Source organism: Manacus candei, unplaced genomic scaffold (genome assembly GCF_025592945.1).
Source record: "Manacus candei isolate 608988 ecotype Guabito, Panama unplaced genomic scaffold, ASM2559294v1 h1tg000035l, whole genome shotgun sequence".
Taxonomy (NCBI): Eukaryota; Metazoa; Chordata; class Aves; order Passeriformes; family Pipridae; genus Manacus; species Manacus candei.
In genome coordinates, this window is record NW_026138083.1 from 2,912,092 (window position 1) to 2,926,398 (window position 14,307).

Here is a 14,307-nt window from a genome sequence, read left to right on the forward strand (position 1 = left end):
ACAAACCTGACTCTGAAAGATAAAATTTCAGAAATAAAGGATTTTTCTCTCTGTTTTTATATGGTGCAGTTTTATTCCTTCCTGACAAACATGGAGCCCTGGACGGGGGAGTAACTTTAATGAAAAAATAACACTTTCAACCAGACACTTGGGAAAGATTTGTGGAATATCAAATGTGGTGCAAGGGATTTAACACAAAACGTGTGTGTTGGACAGAGACCTTGGCCACCTCACAGGCAGGGGCAAATCCTCTGTTGCCTTTGGTGGGGGCAGGTGTGACACCCCCTCCCTCCCTGCTGCAGAAAGCCAGAAACCAGAGCTGAGATTTGCTCTGTCCAAAGCACTTGGATAATTCAGTCTGTGCAAAAAGTGGAGTCAGCACTTCAAGCAAGGCAAACCCATTTGCTTGGCCAACCTTATTTAATATGAAGCATGTTTTATCTTGATTTAGGTGGTTGTTGTTCTTTAATTAAAGAAATTATAGGAGGTCATTCTCATTAGTTTAGAAGAGTCCTCACAGAAGGGGTTTGCACTGATTTAACCTCAGGGTAAGCTGGCACAACTTTTGCATGTAAATAGGATTTAACACTGGACACTTTGTGTATAATCCAGCTCTTCACTTGTGACATTCAAGGAATACTTGGAATACTGACTGGAATAAAAAGATAATGCTGATAAGCTGGGGTCTTACCGTGAAATTTGTCAAATGATCTGTGGTGGCAGCCCGGAGCCTCTGCACCAGCGGGGAAGGGACACCACGGGGCTTTCTGCTGGGGGCAGTCCAGGCAGCACTTCCCATCCCTGCATGATGACATGAGGAGATATTGTACTCAAATCCCATCGCTCACGTCTGGCCAGATGGAAGACTAGCTGAGGGGCACAGAAATTGGGCAGAGAGAGGGGGAAGCAAGGTGTCTCCCCACTAGCCGAGGAAGCCGTGCCTTGGGGCCGGAGCGTGGCACAGGTGCGTGGTGGCAGAGGGGCCACCACTGCCAGGGAAGGTTTGCTGTGAAAAGGATAAGGAAAAAAACAAAGCAAAAAAAAGCAGCGGCATGAGAAGTGCCAAGTGAATGACGCTGTCTTTAATTGGTACCACCAAGGGCTTTGTGCGGTCAGCACGCTTTTCATGTTTGTAATAGAATCCCCAAATTCGACTGATCTGAAGGGCATCTGACTGTTTTACATTAATCACAAGCTATACACTTGAGAGCAAGTGGGCAGATACCCTGGTGGAGTAGCACTAAGGAGCTCTCATTATAATCACCCTGCCAAATCAAAAGAAAAACCCTAAGGCTCCTAATAAAGGAGACCACTGGACTAAACAAATTGAACAAGTAGCTAGACATGCATGAGCTTCCAACTACTGGTGTCAATCACAGCTCTCTGAGCCGCCTCTTCTGCTCAGTGCACAGAAGCACACGCAGGTGAAACGCGGGCTCTACGTACAGGTGAGGTGCCAGCACACAGCCCCAGTGCTGGGGAAACAGGTACAGGTGCAGTTTGTAAAGGCACCTGCAAGAAGTCATTGTTAAACACTTGTCAAAGCAGTACAGCACTGAGGAAATGGGCAGTGTGGATGGGGACACCAGCATGCTCGAGCAGGAGGATGTCTGAGCAGGCTTTTCCAGCTTGGTAGGGTGGGATGTCTAATTCTGCAGGTTCCAGTTCAGAAGATATCAAAGAAAGGCCTTGAACCTCACAAATTTGTGTGGCTTTAGGACAGGGAAAAGGCACAGTACCCTGAAAGCCCTGTGCACTTCTCACCTTCCTGCACCTGTTGGTGGAAGTTATTATATTCATTATATTCCCTACTGGAAGTCAAAAAAAAAAAAAATGTGGGTTGTTGCTCTCTGAAAAAATGCAGTTGGCACTAATGAAAGATCTCCAGAAATGGGAGAACAAGAAAATTCTAAATTTAGAGGCAAACCTATTGTTTGGGGTTTTTTTTAAGAAAAATGAGCTAGGTTGCTTTAGCTACTACCCCTCCTCAAAAGCCATCAGGCAGGAAACCAAGATTTTGAGGTACTCCCTCAAAACTCAGAAAAAAAAAAGAGTAAATATCAGGGAAGAAAAAGAAACAAAAATTACTAGGGTCACTATTTAGCACAGCAATCAGGAGAAATGAAAAAAAGGAAGGTTTCAGTAGGGAACAGATGGACAAGGGATGATGCACTGAGGCATCGGGTGAAGACATCAAATGAGAGGTTTTATGGAAAGAAAATTCCCGTGGAAGAACTGATGGCTAAAACACTGTCAGTTTTTTAAGTATTGGGAAGTTTTACATACCTGCTTCATGACCACTGCCACACACAGTGACAGTGCTGTGAGGGCACTGGTTGCTGTCCCTCTGTCACCATCTGAGGGGTTGCACCTCTGTATGAGCCTCATCATGGAGGAGGCACAACTGGGGTTCCTCTTGCAGGTGTCCTGGTGCCTTTTAAACCTGGAAGGTAATATTTTGAGAAATCATTATTAAATGTAATCCTTACTTTTTAAATTAATTTCTCTTTTCCTGCTTTTTTTTTCCTATTGTTTCTCTCTATGGTTTGTTTTTAGGTTTTTTTTTTCCTCCACACTGTAATAAATCAACATATAAATGTAGTGGATTATTTCCACCTGGAATGTTGGAAGACAAATAGTACAAAAGATCAGTTTGGTCATTTACCATATTGGTTTAGCATGGTAATACTCATGGGTTTTTTTTCATTTCTCATTTCAAAACTGTAAACAAATGCTGCAAGAACAGATCAAATACTGCCTACCTAAGACAGTGCCTTGTGCAATGAAAACATCAAGCCTGGTTTTGGAAGGCCAAACTGCCCCTCCTTTACTTTTTCGTAGGGAAAACACAGAATTTTGAATTATCCCGAAATTTGAAACTACATTTTTGCCAAGCAGCAAAAATGCAAAAATGCACCCTTAGCACCAGATGCACCCTTAGCCACGTTAAATCACAAACACATACACACATGGAGATGAGGAAAATGCACATTAAATATGAAAAAGTATTCCTTTCAGGCAGAAGATAAACAGCCCTACTACAAATTAGCTCTCGGCCCCGTCAGGTGTGAATCTCTCTTGTCAATACGTACCAAATTCCCTGAGATAGAACCACATGGTCATGAATTTTATTTCTCTCCTGCTTAATTCCTAGTACCACTCTCCCTTGTGGATTTACTCAGGGATGATTTACAGTGGGAAAGGTGACATTAAACACGTCATTGAGCATGCAAAGATGCTGCACTCAAAGCAGCATATGCTTGACTTTGTTAAAAGATGAATGCTGTCAACTCCACAGTGCCCACCAAGATCTGGCCTCCTTTTTCTTCCCAACAAACTTTGAGGAAGATGCAGACATGAGTCTTGACACTGAGAGAAATAAAAGTTAATGTATTCATGACATGATTTCACTTGCAGCCTGATTTAGCAATGTCTTGTCTAGTTTGGATCTGCTGTTGCTTTTCCTAATTTACTCATTGCACAAAGAAAATAAATAAATAAGTGCACTATAGTCTTATTTATCCTTCTTTGGACATTTCTTTACCAGGCAGATGGTCAATTAAGAGCACTAAACAATGACACTGTTTTCTCTGTAAACATTTTTTTTCTAATAGCCTAACAAATGAGAATCTGTGCTGCCATACTGCTGAATACCATCTTGACTTTCTAATTACAAAGAACTGTGTCTTGATAGTAACAATTACAGCTGTAACAATGATGCTGGTACTTGAACAATATAGTTGGAGGCAAAGTGCTTATCGGAATATTCACAAATAAAGGCTTACATTTATGCCAGCTCTGGAGAAGGGAGGTTAAACAGTTGGGGGTGGGGAGGTGCAGAAGAAAGGTTGAAAACATTGGTTTAGTAGCTACAGATGTGAATTTGAATCCAATTACATGAAAGGCAAGGGGGGGACGAAGCATGAAAAGATGCTGTTTCCTTCTGTTTGGCTAATCAATAGGTTAAAGGGTTAGTAAAATTAACATGTTAATAACATTCATTCTGCTATTTATATACCGGTCATAGTATTCTCAGAGAATTATGTCTTGTGAGCAATATACATATTATTATGCCTGCTTTTTCCCTTTTTTTATTGTCCAAGATGGTGAAATGGTCAGTATTTTTTTCCACCAATGCGATGGAAATTAGCTTCTCAAGTCTCTAATTTACCCTACCTTTCTTATTTAACTTAAATCCAACTCTTCCAAGATTTGGGTGGGTTTTTTTCCCTTGTTTTTTTAATGAAAAGTTCCCCCTACCCCAGAGAAAAGGGGCAGCACAGCCCCTGAGCTCAGCACACATCCCCAGTGCTGATGTCCCAGGGAGCACGTTGGCACCAGGGCGCCAGGTCACCATCACAGAGGGAACAGGTTCCTTGGAGGAGGCTCAGCTCCTTCCTCCTGCTCCTTTGTCCCCCTCTGCACCTCTGGTGCCACAGGGCCCCCCACCCCTTGGCACTGCTCTGTGCCCACAGGCAGGATGGCTGTCGCCTCCTCCGCTCCTTCCCTCGCTCCCGCTCCCACAGCGCTCCGCCCGCTCTCCAAGCCGTAATTTAGCCCACACTTATTAATCAGTGCACATAATTTGTCTCTAATGCTGTCAATTTAAGATGGCAACCTGACTTTTTTTTTGGAGGGGGCAGGGTCAACAATTTAATGAATCTCGTCTGCATTTTAATTCAGACCTAATAATCTGCCTCTGGCAGTTTTCTTAGAAAAGCACAACGTTTTCCAGGATTTTCTTTCATCAAATCCAGCACAATGGGATGTTTACCTTCCTGCCTTGGATATGCTCAGCCCAGGGTAAGTCACCTACAGACCTACCTTAATCAAACTGGGACATGGACTAAATCTACTGGTTTGGCCTTTGAAGGGTTTTCCTGGGGAAAAGAGAAGGAAAGAAGGAAAGCAGAAGGAAAGAGAAACTTGGGGCTGTGCAGTCCCTTTTCTGCACATATTGGTGCAGATTGTAGGCAAAAAAATACTACAGACTTCCATGGTTCGCTGCCCCTCATGGAATAACTTCACAAATGGTTGGAGCATCCAAGAAGTGCTTTCTTTATTTACTCCTGTGCTTTTCTTTTTGTCCTTCCTACAGTAAAGTCCAGCAAGAGGGAAAAAATGTACTGAAAGGAAAGAGGGGTGCAGAAAACTCAGTCCTCCTGACGAAGCAGCGTGGATGAGTTTGTCTAACTGCCGTGGCAGGAGGCTGGAGCCTGATGGAGCAGCTCAGCGGACTTCCCTGGGTCAAAATAAATAAAACTCCCCAAACAAGAGGCTCTGGCTCCCCGTGTCAGATGTAAACGGAATAGACTTTGTTATTAGGAGCGATGTGCCTTTGCCCTGGCGAGGGCTGTGCTGACAGGAGCCCCTTTCTGGATTTCAGTCAGCTGCTGTCACTTGCCTTGACAACACGGGCAGTTAATGTATTCACGGCGTTCCTGCACACGCATCTGCAATTCCCAGCATATTGTATTGTTTACCCCTGCTCTTTTGTAGTAGTGCGTGTAGTAATTTGCCTTCCAGCAGCAGAAAATTCCCCAACTTAAAATTTTACCCTCATTTTGTTTGCCCTTAATAGAAAAACAACCCTATTGCAGCCCTGCCACCAGCACAGCTACAGTGCTCGGCAGCACCACAGACAGAAAAATGGCACATTTCACATTCCCATCAGAAGTGTCTTCTATATATTTTTATGCATATCCTCTGCCACATGTTATTTTTTCCCCTTTAACAGCTGCTTAGCATATTTTATGCCTTCTGGACTGGTTCTAAGCAGCACTGGAAGGGGCATTCCAGCAACGTACCTGAGTACTGACAGTAACAGCAGAGGGCTTTTATGTCCCAAATTCCCTCCTAGTGCTGGTACTCCTGTCTGCCAGCACAACAAGGCATTTCTGGGGCAGCTACTGCTTCACAGTCCTACAGCACCTCCAGTCCAGTGGCTCTTTGAGTTTTTTGGTGAGGACTTAGCTGTCATTTAACTGATTTACCCCCTCATATTCATTACTGTCCCCTACTGCAAAACCTGCCGGATTCAGGTGTCTGTCCTCACCACATATTACAAGGCAGCCCCATCTGCCACACCAGAAATATCACTAAGTCTACTCCATTTTCAAGCTTAAGCTCCAAGCTGGTAATGAAATGAGGCAGAAGACCAGATTCCCATATCCTGAGACCCTGCAGGTTAAACGTATCATTTCCTGATACATAAACATCTTTCTCTAGGAACTTAAAAAAAAAGCAAAAAAAGATAAAATAATTGCCTTAGTTCAGACATCTCCCAAACACAGGGGTAAGGTCATTAGAAAGACGCAATGGGAAATGCAGTGAAATTCTCTCATCTCAGTTGCAGGTCTACATTCAATAGACTCATGTTAATGCCCTTTGCTTTAGCTGCTGTAGTGTCAGAGTGACAGAATCCAAGCAGAGTCACCTGAAGTCGTCCATAACACGCTACTTAGTTTAAATTCCTTTGTCTGGCCACAAATGTCCAGTTCTAGCTAAAAGCTTGAAAGTGAGACAAATGGTAAAATAGACACTTCAAGAGAATAAAATTGTGAAGTGCTCAGGTAGCACTGTGGAGAAGGGAGTTTCAATTCAGAGGGCTTTCCAGATAAAACAGACAATTAAACTCTTATTGTAAAGAGATTCCTCCCTCACCGCTTTTCTTTTTTTCTTTTTTTCTTTTTTTTTTTTTTTTATTTAAAGCAAGGGGAAAATAATACTGGGAATTTAGAAACATGAATTTTTAAAACCTAATAAGCTACACTAACAATCTACACAATTCCCTTCCGTTAAAATATTCATTTGGAAATACAAGATTTGTGATGAGGGCAGGCTGGGTAAACAGGCCTGAATGCTGCTGATGCAGGGGAGTCTCAGTGGTACTCCCCAAGGCCAGTGCTATCCTTGGCCATCCTTGGCTTAGCCCTGTCTTGGTTCTCCTCCTTGTCCCTCCACATGCTGGAAAATAACAGCCAATGAATTGCACAGTGCTTTTAAAAGGCAGGGGATGTAAACTGCCCTTTTATATCTGTGGGGACTGTTGGGCACAGACAGAGAAGGAGCTGAGCAGTCTGGAGGAATACAGACCTGGCAATAGGAAGTTCCAAGCCTTCATGGCCTTGCCAGACCTCCCAAGTGCTCCTCTAGAAGAGACCAACTTGCACCTGACAAAGGATTTAGGTGTTGACAAAGAGACATATTCCATGGATTTGTTTTCCTAGGCACCTGCAGTCACACCTTCTATGGTGCTTCCTATAGGACCATGATGTCTGCTGTACTGTTAGTACAAAAAGACACTTAAAAACTCTTTGGAAAAAAGGCATTCACACATTCTAATGAAACCTCCAAGAAAAGGGATGAAAAGCCACTCTTCAATAGTTAGAGAAATAGTTTTAGGCTTGATTTCCTTTCCCTCCCCTTCTCACCTCACCCCAGTACCAAACACATTCAAACTGAACTAACGCTTTTCTCCTAGCCTGCTTCATGCCTCATGCTTTTGTCTTGTCTTTTTTATTATCATTTTTGTGCAATCTTTTTGTCTTAGCCCAGTTTTCTTCTCCCTCTGCTTCCCTTCCCTTATATTTAGTTCTGCGTGACTGGACTCCAGCCTTCTCCCTCTCGCTCTCACACACAGTGCTATTAAAATTAAATCCTTTTGTGTAACTCTCTACTTCATTATAGGTCTTCAAGCCACTCCTGAAATCCCAAGCCAGTCTTTGCCTTTAGCTCATCTGAAGGCAAACTTCAGCACATGGTTTGCTTCAGATAAGTCACCTTCTTCCCACCAGTTTGCCACATGATTTATCACAAGATTGCCACATGGAGCTACAGACTAACACAAAATGACCATACCAAAGAAAGTTGCATGTTCCTTTCTTGCAACACAAAACCATGTACCATATGAAATATTAAACAATAAAAAGGAGTGGTCTGATTGAGGAGAATCAGTCCTGAAGGAACCTGGTGAAGAAATCAGTGATAAACTGCCTCTGTGCACCAGAAATCCTGCTTTACCAGGGATGAAAAATGCTCAGACCTTCCTGAAAACATCATGGAATTCCAAGTACTAACTAAATGATACCTTCCACTTTTGAAAGAGAGGGAGGTGGCAATTTAACAACCAGGTATTTATTCCACCATGTATTCCTCATACCTGGGCAAAGGTGCCATATCTCAGTGTGGGCAGCAGGGAGGATGGAACTCACCTCATACTGAGTAGACCGAACTAGTCAGCAGGGCTGAAAACAACCACTTCTCACTAGTCTTCCAAACCATCTCTAAGTCCCATTTATTTTCAGCACCCAGATAATATTGTGATCTTCAGGTCCTCAGCAGGCTGGAAAGTGAAAAGTCTCAGTTGATATGTACATGACTAACACACTCAAGGATATTCCTTTGGGACAATAAAGATAACAGTGCCCAGGGCAAAACTGTCAAGAGAAAGAGGGAAGGTTTAAATGAGCTTCAAGAAAAAAACCCTATTCTGAACTCACCAGTCATGAAGTACTCATGCAAGAATTACTTTTCTCCTTTTTTTTTACTGAAAAATAAACTTTTCTTGCAATAACTGGAGGTGACATCATCACCACTGGTCTTGCCACTATTAATAATAAGCTCAGGTAAACATACAGGAGGAAGTTGTCAGGGAGAAGATAAAGACGAGGCCGTTGATTCACAGAGTAAAAGTGGAGTAAACAGAAGTGGAAAAGTAGACAAGGACTATGGGATTTGGACAGTCCCCCCCTTCCCATTTCCAGTGCCCAGGTATGGTATGACCAGTAAGATCTGTACCAAAGATGAGGGTAATAGCTGTGGTTAAGCAGCCTAACTGCCCTGAGCTGCAGCAGTGCTCCCCTTTGCCTGTCTCTCCCCAGAGACAATGCCAGGACAAGGACCAGAAGCAGGGATTTGGAAGGAGTCAGCAGTGCAAACCTCAGTGGAGGACTGCGAGGGGTAAGGACCCCAAATCAGGAATTACCAGCACAGGGCACCAAGCTACAGCCCTCGGTGGAGAAAGGACCCCGACATAGTCCCTGAGGGAGCTGAATTTAGGGAGCTGCCCACAAAAAGCCTGTAATACATGGGAGTAGAGCCAGTGTCCAGATGAAACACTTGTCTGCAGCACGACCTGCAGGCACAGCAGGAGGGAAGCCCATCAGGACCGAGCCACAGGGAGGGAGGCTCCTGAGAAAAGGGATGGTCAAATGCACGCCCCAGAGCTGGGTGTGAACGGCCAGTTCTGATTCAAGCCCTGCTTGATGAAGTGAGGAAGCGGGAGGACTTCAAAGATACATTTAAGCAACAAGAAGTCATGACTACTGCCCTGAAAATAACAATTTTGAGGCGTGTGCTAATCCAACTTGATACTGAGGCACTAGGAGAAGGAGTGACCAAACGCAGAGGTGTCTTTCCTACGCTGTGAATTTGTCAGGGTGCCTCGACCTCCTCCTGCTCGTGTGCTGCAATGCAGCGAAAGCTGGGCACTTTGTAAAATGAAAACGTTGCAGAAGCTCTAGGTGCAAATGCAGCATGTGCAAAAGCCTTTTTATTCAAACTGTGCTACTTAACGAAGTGGTTTGTGAAACCATTTTTGAGCCTTCAGCAATTTTCCCTGCTTGAAGAAATCATTTTAGCATCTTCTTCATGGGTTGTTCATAGACTTTAAGCCTCTGAGTTCACCCCATGGTGTCACCTGAAAGGGGACTGCAGGCTATGGATCACAAGTACAGCAGAACTGGAAAGTTCATTTCACATATTGTTTCAGCCCCAGCACTTAATTCTGGGAGGAGGCGATTTTGCATCAGAATGAGACATACTAGGTACAAACTACAGATTACTTTTCAGAGGAGTTAATCTTCCTATCCATTATCTAGAGTAATTCAAAAAGCACAAAAAAATTGAACTGTTCTTGAAAAAAGAATTCATGTTCAGGTAATTACAAATAACAGACACATCTGGTTATCTTAATTGTTTGGGAATGTCTCAATTATCTAAGAATGTTTTCATAAGGACTGGGAGACAGTAAAACTTTCTCACGGCAGATTGCATTCACTGATGAGAGGAAATTCAGTCAAGCTAACACACTGGAGCGTGCTTAGACCCACAGAGCACTTTCAGTCCCCTTGCCAATGGGCTTTACTTGCCTCTAAAGAACAACAGACTATGAAGTGAGAAATGGGAAAGTCCCACTTAGGCAGCAGCAGCCCCTTTCCCTGAGAGCTGCAGCTTTTCCAGCACTCCTGTGAAAATGAAGGTGGTTCTGTGTACTGATGGTTCAGACAGAAAAAATGACAGCAGTGATTTTTTAGTCATCTGCCCCAAAGAGAGGTGAGCCAAGCAAAGGTCCCTGTCCTGCTGGAGGGCAGAGTAGGTGTTTGGTGGCTGGTGAGTGGCACCCCTTCCCTCACAAATATTTGAAGTGTCTCTTGCCTGAGGGGGCTCACTGCAGAGGAGTTCAGAAGTTCCTGCAAAGCTGAATTCACCGGCACAGGGTGGTGGCTGCTTATCAGGGTCACAGAGCCAAACCCCAGAGGGGGGGAGCTTTCAAACACATCAGGCAGACTCTTGCCCCAGTGCTGCATGTCATTTCATCACACAGACTACAAAAATCAGTAGCTGGCCACTGGGAATTTCTTCCCTTACCTCTTAAGCCTCCAAAGAGGTGTCAGGGAAGGGACACAGGGGAGTTCTGCACTTATGCCAGGATGCCTGCACCCCACTGAGGGGGTTTCTTACATGTTTCTGTCCCATAGCTCATCCAGCTCTTCCACCAGGGCCACAGTCACCTGGCTCTGATCCTTTCTGCTTAGGGCTGAAGAAGCCCTCAGCTTGCTTCTGCATGTAGCCTAACTAGCACCTTTGCATGGCAGACATGACTGGGGTGAAATCCTCTAAGTGGAGCGAATGTACCCCTGTGGCTAATCAAACCAGCAAGGGGGGTGTTGCTGAGGCTCCACACAAGTCCCAATCAATATTATTTATCTGGCTGAACGTGCAAGCCGGCCACGTCCCCTCCACCTAATGCCCACTCCCATCCCCTCCACCCTGTGGGTATCAGCAGGAGGGAACCTGATGTATGCTGGTAATTATCTGCTGCTGAAAAGAAGTGCTATTTCTCTTATTTTTGTAATGCAGATCAATGCACATGTCACTACTGAAAAGCTGTGTCATTTAGGATGGAGCATTAACTGCTAGGAATGGATTCTGAAGCTCCCCACTTGTGGGTGGAATATTTTCTGGAGGAGTTGAGCCTTTCGAATGCTGCATTTCATTTATCCCACTGCCTCTTTAAGAGTAGTCGGTGGAGGGTGTTTGAGAAAGTGACAGTTTGTCATCTCCTTCCCCAGTGAACTGGAGCTGGGGACAAAGTGGTAGCAGGGAAAGCAGCAAACTGGTACAGGAAGGTGAGTGGGGGACATGGACAGCTTTGCTGGGGTAAGGCAACAGCCCAGCAGTGGGGCTGCGAGGGAGCAGACTCCAGAGGATGGAGGGATAATCATGTGGGAGAGAAGAAAGATGTTCCTGTGAGTGCAAACACAGTAAAGCACCCAGGGAAAGAACAGAAGGAAGGCTTGAAAAAGGGCAGAAGCTGGATGCTTCACTAAGAGGGGTGCAAATCTGGAAATCAACACGCACACACAGACACCCACACAGCCCCCTCCTGCCAAAATTGCTACCTAGGAGCTGTGCTAGCATGGACTATCCAAAAAGGAGCCATCTGATTTGCAGTGCGAGGGAAGAGTTTTCCAAGTGTCTTTCTATTCTGCACAAGAACGAAACAGAAACTTCTCCAGATACTTGCTAAGAATGAGAGAGTGCAAACTCTCTTACTGGCTGTCAAGCCCAGGTAAAGAAGAGCACATAATGGTCACAACTGGGGTTCACTATGGTCTTTCACCAAGAAAAACCTGAAAATCTGTCAAAGGAAAGCTATCAGTTTACAGTCATGTAAATTATGAACTCCGGTCTTCTACCTGGGAATTTTTATTAACTCTCCTTTACACCTCCAGGATAACCTGGTCACCATCAAACTGGAAAGACACACAGTCCCCCTAAAACAAAGATTCTGGCACTCAAGTGCTGCTACAGCTGCTGTTCTGCACCCAAAATAATTACCTGCTGCTTTAACAAACGTGCATTTCCCTGCTCAGGCTGCACCCTCCCCTCAGCCACACAGGTGTACACAGCCCGCAGTGAGGGTGTTGACAAACCTGAGACACACTAAGCATTAATAAAATGTGACCCATACCTTTCCCTACTTGCTATTTGCCATTGTTAAAACAGGCATTTGCCTTACTTTGCAGCTCTGATTTTTAGAGCATATGCTCACTATGCACGGCTCCCCTTTGAAAGTTCTGTTACTCCTTGGAATTGCTCAAAAATGTCAATATTCTTTTGAGTACTTGATATTTACAGTTTGATATTTAAAGTGTGCAATTTGTTATCTAAATTGCATAGCACACATTCAGTTTCCCGACTGAATGACCTAACTTTTATGAACCTTTCCAGCTTTCACAGGAAAAGGTTTTGTTTAGACACGAAACACCTTTCTATGATTAGACAAATATCAGCTACCTCGGAAAAGCATTGCAAAAAGGGTTACGAACAAAGAGAAATAGAAATTATATTTAGAACTCCACAGAGATGCAAATAGTTATTCCTTCCTTCACCTACAGCCCATACGTAGTGCCCAGATTGTTTTTCTTTTTTACTGATGTTGATTTTCTTTTCATGCTGAGAAAAGAAGACACATGGCTAGTTTGAAAGCTGATCAGATCCCTCGTTCATTTGAAAAGCTTATTTCTAAATAGTACTTGCAAATATGTGATGAGCATAAATTTGGAAACTGCTGAAAAACTAGTTCTATGTGTCATAACACAGGGTGTTGGGTTTTTGATGTGGGACTGAAGTACGAGAAAAGCCAAAGTCCTACCAAAAACCCACTCCCTGATGACCAGCCAAAGGAGGATTGGAGAGGCAGCATTATTTCTGGACACATTCCATGTCCCTTTTCACTGGAGCAGACAAGTACATATGACCTCTTTGCAATGATTCAGGGTTTCAAAGCTGTCTCCTTAAGCCTCTTGATCACCACTTGTCCCTCCCCATTGACAAGCTAAGCACTTACAAGTTTTGAAGCCTCCTTGGCTCACTTTTAAATTTTCCTTTCCACATCTTATGCCAGCAGTTACCCAGAGGGAGAAAAAAACCTCACCATATCCATCCTTCAAAAAGTCTAACTTTCACTCTGCTAGTTCTAATCCATTATCTAGGCCCACTAATGTGTACTACATCATCAGAGGAGCAATGCTCTGATGATGTAGTACAGCCCATGTACATGTACATCATCAGAGTTATATCCTTCTGATCTGCCTGTGGGTTTAATAAGCATTCCAGATGGCTTGCTATGCCTGAAGCAAGAATGGATAATCACACAGCTCTACCCTCAAAACAATAATAAAATAAGGACACAGTAGCACAGGGGCTCGTGCCTGCCAAAAACACTCAATAGACTGTATAATACAATAGTCCAACGTGATCGGTGAGGCACATTTATACCCTCGCTGTTTACAGGTGAACGGGACCTGGTTTTAAATAAAACAGAGGTTACAAATATGTGGGGTTATTGTTGTTATATATTGCGGTGCAGCTGCGGTGCCTGAGTCAGGAGAAGGAGCAGGGGCCCCACTGGTGGGTCCAGAGCTGCACCCCCATATCTCACCCACAGCGAGACGCGGTTCCGTGTCGGCAGGAGGAGGGCGGCCGGAGCTGAGGAACGGCACAGTGTTTCTCCAGAGCCAAACAGGACCTGCATATCTAATCTGTTATCTGTTGGATCTGCAGGGTATCCATCAGCCCAGTTTCCAGCCATCAGGTACAGCAGCAATAAGTGTCAGGAAGCCTTTCCTACCCAAGTAAAATTATTCCTCGGTGGGGTTGCTTACGGCACACAACCCGAGCGGCGCACGCCTGGCTGCCAGTGCGGCCGCTGCTGCGGCAGCCGCTGCTGCCACGGCACAGTTGCTCCAAAAATGGTGTTTTCCACTCAGAAATTATTACCCCTTTCCTTCCACGTTGCTGTGCCACAACCAGGCAAGGCATCAACCTCAGGGATTTGCAGAATAAGTATCCCTGTGTTATATAAGTACCTATAACTTCAAAGTGGTTGGTGTGAGGGGGTGTTGTTTGTGTTTTGGGGTTTTTTGAGAACAAAAAAAAGCTTCACAGTGAAAAAAGAAAGAAGTTAAGAGATGAAGGCTCTGTTCTCTCCCTCCTTTGAATAAGTGAGAACTGGAGGAA

At 44.3% G+C, this 14,307-nt stretch overlaps 1 long non-coding RNA gene across 2 annotated transcripts in view; it reads right to left on the minus strand.

The window, feature by feature from the left end:
* LOC127473362 (uncharacterized) overlaps positions 1 to 14,307 on the minus strand; it is a 277,370-nt gene that overhangs the window by 47,857 nt on the left and 215,206 nt on the right. For both annotated transcript variants that reach the window (XR_007905379.1, XR_007905380.1), the window contains 2 exons: positions 2,287 to 2,443; positions 692 to 801 (listed from right to left, as the gene is read on the minus strand). This is a non-coding gene — a long non-coding RNA (uncharacterized LOC127473362). The remainder of the gene's footprint in view (positions 1 to 691; positions 802 to 2,286; positions 2,444 to 14,307) is intronic.